A 9194-nucleotide genomic window follows, 5' to 3' on the forward strand; every position below is an offset into this window, starting at 1 on the left:
GCAATTTTTTTCTTTTTTTATTTTACAAATAGTTTATTGTCAAATTGGTTTCCACATAACACCCAGTGCTCATCCCCACAAGTGCCCTCCTCCATGCCCATCTTCCCCCCTCACCCCCCACATCCATCAGTCCTCAGTTTGTTTCTCAGTATTCAAGAGTCTCTCATGGTTTGCCTCTCTCCCTTTCCCCCACCATTTCCCCCCTTCTTCTCCCCCATGGTCCTTAGTTAAGTTCCTCCTAATCCTCCTATACGTGCAAACATGTGATATTTGTCTTTCTCTGCCTGACTTATTTCGCTCAGCATAACACCCTCAAGGTCCATNTATTCGGGGTCTTTTGTGGTTCCATACAAATTTTAAGATAGTTTGTTCTACTTTTGAGAAGTATGCTGGTGCAATTTTGATTGGGATTGCATTGAATGTGTAGATTGCTTTGGGTAGTATGTAATAATGCAATTTTAAAAATAGCTTCAAGGGGCATCTGTCGAGTGAGTGATGGACTCTATTTCAGCTCAGATCATGATCTCGAAGTTATTGGGATCAAGCCCCAATTTGGGCTCTGCACTGACAGCTCAGAGACTACCTGGGATTCTCTCTTTGCCTTTCTCCCTTGCTCACGTGCACTCTCTCTCTCTCTCAAACTAAATAAATAAACTTAAAAAGATTGTTTTGAGATCCGTGTTTCAAGGAAAGTTGGGCAATAAGAAATAAAAAGATCAGACATTGTGGGGAACCTGGGTGGCTCATTCACTTAAGCATCCAACCCTTGATCTCAGCTCAGATCATGATCTTGTGGTTTGAGGGTTTGAGACCCTTGGAATTTCCTCTCCCTCTCTCTTCCCCTACCCATCTTGTGTTCTTCACCCCCCCCCGCCCCCAAAGAAAAAGAAAGAAAGAAAGAAAGAAGGAAAGAAAGAAAACTTTAAAAATATTTGTGATGTGGGGCACCTGGGTGGTTCAGTCAGTTAAGTATCTGACTTTGCCTCAGGTCATGAGTTCACAGTTTGTAAATTTGAGCCCTGCTTTGGGCTCTGTGCTGATAGCTCCCTCTCTCTCTGCCCCTCCCTGGCTCGTGCTCTGTCTCTCTCTTTCAAAAATAAATAAACATTAAAAATAAATAAATAAATGATAAATGTTTGTGATCTTGAATGAAATAGGAATCACCCCCGTATATGTATGCATGTTTACATACAAACTATGATATTCATTTTATAAACAAAATCTTTGAGAATGCCTATATTTCTGTATATGTGTGTGTGCAATTTTAGAGATATTTAGTGAAAACAGTTGCAAAGTAATCCCTGGTCTGGTATTCTAGGGCTTTTCCTGACCTGCTTTGCAGAAGTATTTTAGTCAAACTTTGTTCTTTTAGGGTAACTTTTAGAGATATCAAACTCTCCAGGATCACCATTATCCAGAGTCAATCCCTCAGGGACGATCAAAGTTTATATTCTAATTTCCAGACTGAGCCAGAGAGTCGACTCACAGTTGCTGATGAGGCACTTTTCTAGATAAGTATCATGAGCCATAGAAATAGTCTTCCATATCATACACATCAAAAGATACATATACTAACGCTATTTTTATTTAAAGATTTTAAATTAGGCCTCCATTCTCGATAGTTTATGTTGTCTAAATCACAATCTTGTTTGGAATAAATGTGTATGATCTCACTAGTGATGTGCTATATTCCTGCAGATAGAGCAAAATTCTGGCAGTTTATTTAGTTTTGAATATTTTTTAGAATAAATGGGTAGCAAAGAATTAGCATGGGGAGACTCCTTTAAGAAGTCTGATGATAAAAGATAGTATAGGAAAGGCTTTTTTTAGGCTAGTGGAGATCAGAGCAAGAGAAGGGAGCCAATAGAAAAAAAAACAACTGGAGATTGTGTGCCAATCTATCTCGTAGAATAAAATATAAAGCATATGTTAAGCACATATGTCATGCTCTGTACACCTGGCTCTCCATAACTTTTCTCAGACAACTCTGAGGCATGAACCTTCCTTTTCTCCCATAGTACTGTTAAAACAGCTCCAATCCCATTGCATTAGAATTTTTGTTCCTATGTTTCCTCAAAGGCAAAGACCATCATTTATTCATTTTTGTGCCCTTAATACCTTAGCACTGGGTGGAAGTTCTGTTTGGCAATTGAATAAATGACCGACTGAGAAGGCAGAGAGAAGAGGAAGAAGCAATGGAATGAACCCAGGAGAAAACATACAGGGCAGGCTCACGAATACACAGGCATTGCTAACCCTGGAAAGGTAATGTTAGTCTTCAGGAATGTAGATAAAAAAATGAGAGGCTAAATATGTAGAAAGAATTTGAAATGGTGAGATGAGCATAAAAGGAAAGTGGGCCAGTGCGATGCAGTGCTGTTGAGCAAATGGGTGTATATTCAGAGTATGTGTGTGTGCACGTGTGGGTCCAGACCATGTTTCCTAGAAACGAGAAGGATTTGGTAGCAGAAAGCTACAAGGAAAGAGTGAAGACATTTCTGGGTATCCAAGAAGAAGTGTGATTGGGGAAGTAGCTGAAGTAAACTCAATCACTGACCTAAAGTCTTTTCTCCCACAATGGTTGACATTTCAGGAAGGGGGACTGGCAAGGTGAATGGTGCAGAAAGTCAAAGAAGGAAGACATTGCAGGATGGCAGCAAACAAACTGGGGACACCAGGCTGTGGAGTCCAGTCTGGGAAGAGGGCAGGATGGAAAATCAATCAGCGTGGTCCCACTCTTTCTGATTTGTTCATTTTTTCTTGATAAGCCAAGGCTAGAAACTTCCAGTCTTGTGTCCTTTTCTAGAAGTAGCCAGAGCCTCCTCAAAAATTAAGCTGATCAATTTCCAGAGGGTGTTTTATCCTAAAGAGTCAGCTTTTGATCACAGACACTGCTATCCTTAGCCCAAACCAGAGCTACACGGAGACAGAACAAATCTAGCAGCAAAAGGAAGGCTGATTCACACACAGAATGTGAGCAGCCAACTGATACAGCCACCGTCAACTGTTGTCACCTCACTTTCATGATTGATCTGGCATCCCCAGGTTTCCTTTGGTGTCAGTTAGGAAAAGCATATAGTCGCAAAATTTCTGGCCTCCCTTGTGGGATGAATTACACAGAAAAATACAGGAAACACTGAAGTTTAAAGAAGACTGGTCAACTAAACTTATTATTCTTCCCACTAGAGATTATCAACTCCTTGTTTATTTCATCAATACTTCCATAGAGAGGGCACTGCAGGTCATCATGATCCAACATTCACCTCACATATATTAATAAAATTAATACACAATTCATGTTTACTTGGGTGATATATTATTTCTTCCTGATTCTTAAATACTTTACACATTTACTGTCTGATTCTCTGAGTCTTTCTGAAAGTAAGTACAGGAAGCAACTACACTTGACACTTTGATCTAGAATAACACAGCACACTTTTCTCAAATTAATTTTTGTACCAGTAGCTACCTGACTTTAAGGTGCTTGTTATCACTGCTACCAGTGAATAAGCATCTGAGAAAGGCAAAATGAATCTGATGAGAAGCCAGACATTGTCCATTAGCAGTCTACCCTTCATCACACTCAATGTCTTGTTTCTTTTTTCCTCTTCTTAAATTGTTATTCATGTCTTTCTTTAAAAGATTCCGTTATCATGTTAATATTATGATTGTTCTCGGTGATGTGTTAATTTTCCCCCTATTAAAATCTCCCATATGTATGTTTGCATGTATAGGAGGATTAGGAGGAACTTAACGGAGGAGTATGGGGGAGAAGGGGGAAAATAGTGGGGGAGAGGGAGGGAGGCAAACCATGAGAGACTCTTGAGTGCCGAGAACAAACTGAGGGCAGATGGGGGTGGGGGAGAGGGAGGGGGAGTGATAGGCATGGAGGAGGGCACTTGTGGGAATGAGCACTGGGTGTTATATGGAAACCAACTTGACAATAAACTGTTTAAAAAAAAATACAGAGAACAAACTGAGGGTGGGGGTGCAGGGGAGAGGGGAAAAGGGGTGATGGGCATTGAGGAGTGCACTTGTTGGGATGAGCACTGGGTGTTGTACGTAAGCCAAATTGACAATAAATTATATTCATTTTTTAAAAAATCTCCCATATGTATTCCCAAGTGAGCAGAAGAGTAAATGAAATGGCTCCTGCCTTCAAATAGTTAGTAGCTATGTGTTACATTGTGCATTTTTCCACATGGTTGTTTTTTCCTCTGGATTTTCAGCAATTTTTTATATGTGCTGAATATAATATACCTTGTGACACAATTCTGCCAAAAGTCTGTTCATGTCCTTTCCCATGTTCCTACATGTTTTCTTGTCATCTTGTTGCTTTATAACTATTTATATATTTTGGATATACACCTGATATCAGTTACATGTGTTGTAATTCTTTCTTCCAGATTGTACCTTTTCTCCCTACTTCATTTATAAACTCTTTAGGTAAATAAGAAAGTATAATTTTAATTTTTCTGATAATGAGTTACTATTTTTGTATCTTGCTTAAGAAGTCCTTCTCTGTATCAGTTGTAAGGATATTCTCCTACATGGAGATCTAAAAGTTCTATAATTTTACAATTCACATTTTGGAACTGATTATTATGTATGATTTAAAAAGAGTCCAATTTCTTTTTCTTTCATCACCCTCAATGTCTTTCTTTTTTTCATTTTGATGAAAATTTGTCCAGGCCAACTCTTTTAAATAGTACAGTTTTTTCCCTACTAATTTTAAAATGTCATAAATAAAGATTCTAAGTAAATGGAATTTTTCTAGTTTACTCATTCTATTCCATTAGTTTATTCCCTATTCATGTACCTACGCTGTTGGATAATTTTGAAGGAGCCTACTTGGGTATAAATCCTGGCTTCCCTATTTACTGTTTGTATGGCTTTTGGGTACTTAATCACAGTTATTGCTTTAGTTGGTTAATATATAAAACTATAATAAGATCGCATTTCACCTCTCAGCCATTGCTGAGTTGTTTCTCATTTCTAACTTTAAGGTTTCAGGTCTTTCTTGTCCTTTTAACTAACTGCCTGTTCCTCTTGTGTTCTAGTTTCATTATGCTGCGTCTTCTGACCCTGGTGCCTAGGAAGATTCTAAAAAGCTGTCAAATAGCCCTTGCTATTCTGGGATCTCACTAAACTCTTAATATCTATACTGGTTTATACTGGTATATAAGTCTGCCTGTATCCCCAAATCTCTATGGTATTTCTGTTCCCCACCTTCTGTTCAGGCCCTTTATTTTTTTCTCTTTGTGTCAGTGAGCACTGGATCCCTATAGATTTCCTATAGTTAGGAAAATATAACCAGATAAAAGAAATTCTAGGAGTAAATCAATTTTTAAATATAATTTCAAATCTATTATTCTGCTAAATAACTAATAACACAGGTTCAGAAAGATCTTATTAACATTTCAAAATTCTTATTCTACTGCATCTGTCTACATTTAAATACAAGGAGACAAAATGACTTGTTTTCCAACTATTTTGAAGACATGAGAATCTCTTGGGGCGCCTGGGTGGCTTAGTCGGTTAAGCGTCCGACTTTCGCTTAGGTCATGATCTCGCGGTTCGTGGGTTCAAGCCCCGCGTCGGGCTGTGTGCTGACTGCCAGCTCAGAGCCTGGAGCCTATTTCAGAGTCTGTATCTCCCTCTCTCTCTGACCCTCCCCTGCTCATGCTGTCTCTCTCTCTCTCCTAGAAATAAATAAAAACATTAAAAAAAAAAGAAGACATGAGAATCTCTATACTTCTCAGTTGACTATTAAGAAAAAACATTTCCAAAATTCCCTGTAAAAGTGCTGTCCACATATTTGCTTACCAAACTTGGCCTTTAAACAAAAGTTACCTTGAACTTTTAAATGAAAGGAACACAGGAGCACCTGGATGGCTCAGTCAGTTGAGTGTCTGACTTTGGCTCAGATCTTGATCTCAGGGTTCGTGATTTTAAGCCCCACATCTGGCCTGCTTCAGATTTTATGTCTCCCTCTCTCTCTGCCCCTCCCTCACTCATTCTTTCTCTCTCTCAAAAATAAATAAGTATTAAAAATAATTTAAATGAAAGGAGCATTATTATTTTTAGGCAAAACGTTTTTCATCTGAAAAGACAAGTTTAAATTAATTACTCTGTCTAAATTATTCATTGGTATGGCTAATGAATTTGTAGAGCACTTAGATATTTTCTTTTTCTTTTTTTTTAATATATTTTTTTATTTATTTCTAGGAGAGAGAGAGAGAGAGAGACAGCATGAGCAGGGGAGGGTCAGAGAGAGAGGGAGTCACAGACTGAAACAGGCTCCAGGCTCTGAGCTGGCAGTCAGCACAGAGCCCGACGCGGGGCTCGAACCCACGAACCGCGAGATCATGACCTAAGCGAAAGTCGGACGCTTAACCGACTAAGCCACCCAGGCGCCCCAAGCACTTAGGTATTTTCTTAGAGATTATAATTTAATTTGATCAAAACTAATTCCTAGAAGTTCTTAACTATTAAGACTCATTCAATTGTACGTAACAAAAGATACACCCTGAAAAGAGCTGAATCTGCCTCTCCCATATCTTTAAGGAAAAACTGTCTTTTCCTTTTTCCTCTAGTGGTTTTGCCACCTTTTAATTCTGAGGTATGATAGATACTCATTTGTACCCCACTGGTGAGGATTTTGTGAAATTGTTGACACAGTCTTGATTTGATTTCACATTAGCAGACCCTTTCTTTGCGAACTACATAATTGTACAATGACTTTTAATGCTTAAAAAGTCAACAAATTATTTCTTTCCAAGAATCTCAACTATTTGAGAAGTACCCATTTACCTATCAAGCAGGCTTAACTATAGTCAGAACACATCCTTTATGGGCACTAGATTTTTCCAGAAAGTTTGAATCCTTGTAATTCTTCTGTTACTGACCATGATGATAATTTAAATATACATGTTCACAGGTATCAATGGAGTTAGGGTCTGACCATAATTTCTGTTTCTTATTCTCTGTGTGGTAGTTCCAAACATTGGTTTTCATCTTTGTTGCACCAGACAGGTCTGCCTGACGTGCACCACTCTGGAGTTAGTCTATTTATGGTGGTTTATATCATAGTTCAGTTCTTGAAGCTTTTGCTGTTGCCTTTGGGTGTATTCAGCACATGCGCAGCTCAGGAATAAAGTCCAGAACTTACGAGTTCAGACACTGAATAGATCACCTTCTCTAGCGTTGTTCTCTCTGAGGTAACCCACACACCTTCTGGCCCGGGGCCCTCTCTTCCTCTGGGCAGAGTGAGGTTTTTCTCTCTTTTCACTCTGGGTTTTAAATGTCACAGTTGCTGCCACAGCAAAGCGGTTCACCAGCTGGGGCTGGCCTCAGGACAGAGCAGGGCTGGGAGGTAAAAGGGAAACCATCAGAGATCCTGCCACACTGGCTGGCACTCAGAGGGACCTTCCCCTGGTCCTCTGACTAGAACTGGGGAGTTTCTCTCTGAGTTTTGGCAGCACATTTCTGCCAGTTGGGCTGCCCAAGGTCAAGCTGGGCTTCCAAGGAGGGAAAAACAAATTGGGATTCTCACTGCTGTTGCAGATCATTGTTTAGGTTTTTCCTGGGGTCCCAATAAGTTGGTGTACTCCGTCTAGGCTGACACCAGATGTGCTGGATCTTTAAGAACACATGTGGAGACTGACCACATGGAACAGGAAATTGAACCAAGGCTCAGCTGTGTACACCCAGTGCAGCTGCGCTGGTAATGGGGCTCCTTCTCCTTGCTAATTACATTAAAATTGAGAAGCCACATGAAAGGAAATAAGAAACAACTGGAGGCTGAGCTGTGTGTCGTCTGTTTAGTTCCATCTTAAGGGAAGCTCTGAGGAGGAATTTGGGACAGATCGATGACACGGACAGATTCAGGCCCTGAGTTTGAGACAGCTTCTAGGAACCCCTGGAGGTTGCCTGTCCCTACCGCCTGTGGATCATGTCAGTGTAAACAACAAACCAGAGTTCTGCATTTTCCTGTCCTGTTCCATCCGTCAGCATAGTTGCTAGAAGGAAGCTGAACTGGGAGAAGGTGGCCGTCCCGCCCCCTTCGGCCACCGTGGGTGGTTTGCCCTGGAGATCAGCCCCAGGCACCATGCAGCTTATATCTGCTTCCTCCCCCCAGGGTGGGGCCTTCCACAGACGGGATTGGAACAGGAAATTTACTATTGATTACAGTCTGAGTCTGATTTATATATGAGGCACAATAAAAGATTAGTAACAATAACTAATAAACTAATAAAATAGAACAATGATTACAATGTACTATCATAAGAGTTATGTGAATGTGGTCTCTCTCAACATATCTTCCTGTACCATCCTCATCCTGTGATGATGAGAGCTGATTAATTGCCTACGAGATGAGGAGAGGTGAGGGGCATGAGGTAGGCACTGTGACCCAGCACTAGGCTACTGTGGATGGACCTTCTGACCATATGTCAGAGACAGAATCGTCTGCTTCTGGACCGCTGTTGACCAGAGGTAACTGAAACTGCAGAAAGCAAAAGCACAGATAAGGGGGAAAGCTACCATATTTACATAATTTATATTTGAGGAATCTGCAAATTGCACCTTATACTCTCAGAATAAGCATCAGACATTGAAAAAGGAGAATTAGGAGAAAGGAATGTGAGTTTATTAGAATAATGGTGGAGTTCAGAGGTAAAAAAAAAAATTCGGTTGAATAATTTGGGATTTTTTTTTCCTATTAATTTCCTTGTTTTCAGCCATCATTTGTTATTCACGCTCACCTGTGAAGACCCAATGATAGATTATAGATTTCAAAACCACAAAGTGGCTGCATCATTTCTGCATCTAGAGCTTTCTCAAGTTTACATTTCTTTGTATCCTGTAGCTCTGCCTGTGGCTCCGGTGTTTAACTTTGATCCCGTACGGGCTTTCTACTCACAGTTGTTAGTATACTGCAGAGAGAAGGGCGTCAGAGAAACCCAGGTCACAACAGGCCTTGGACAGCTGGCTCCTAAGGAGGACCCCTGAGCGGTCCCCCTCCAGCAGGTCTCATGTACCTCTGGGTGGGATGAAGGCACCAAGGAAATGTGAAGGGCCGTTGCTTCCACGTCCATAGCAGAATTAACTCTTTTCTACCTATCTTCTTGCTTTGCATTTTCCCCAAGTCTTTATTATTTTTTTTAAATTTTTTTTAATGTTTTATTTATTTC

Source organism: Crocuta crocuta, unplaced genomic scaffold (genome assembly GCF_008692635.1).
Source record: "Crocuta crocuta isolate KB4526 unplaced genomic scaffold, BGI_CrCroc_1.0 scaffold96, whole genome shotgun sequence".
Classification (NCBI taxonomy): Eukaryota; Metazoa; Chordata; class Mammalia; order Carnivora; family Hyaenidae; genus Crocuta; species Crocuta crocuta.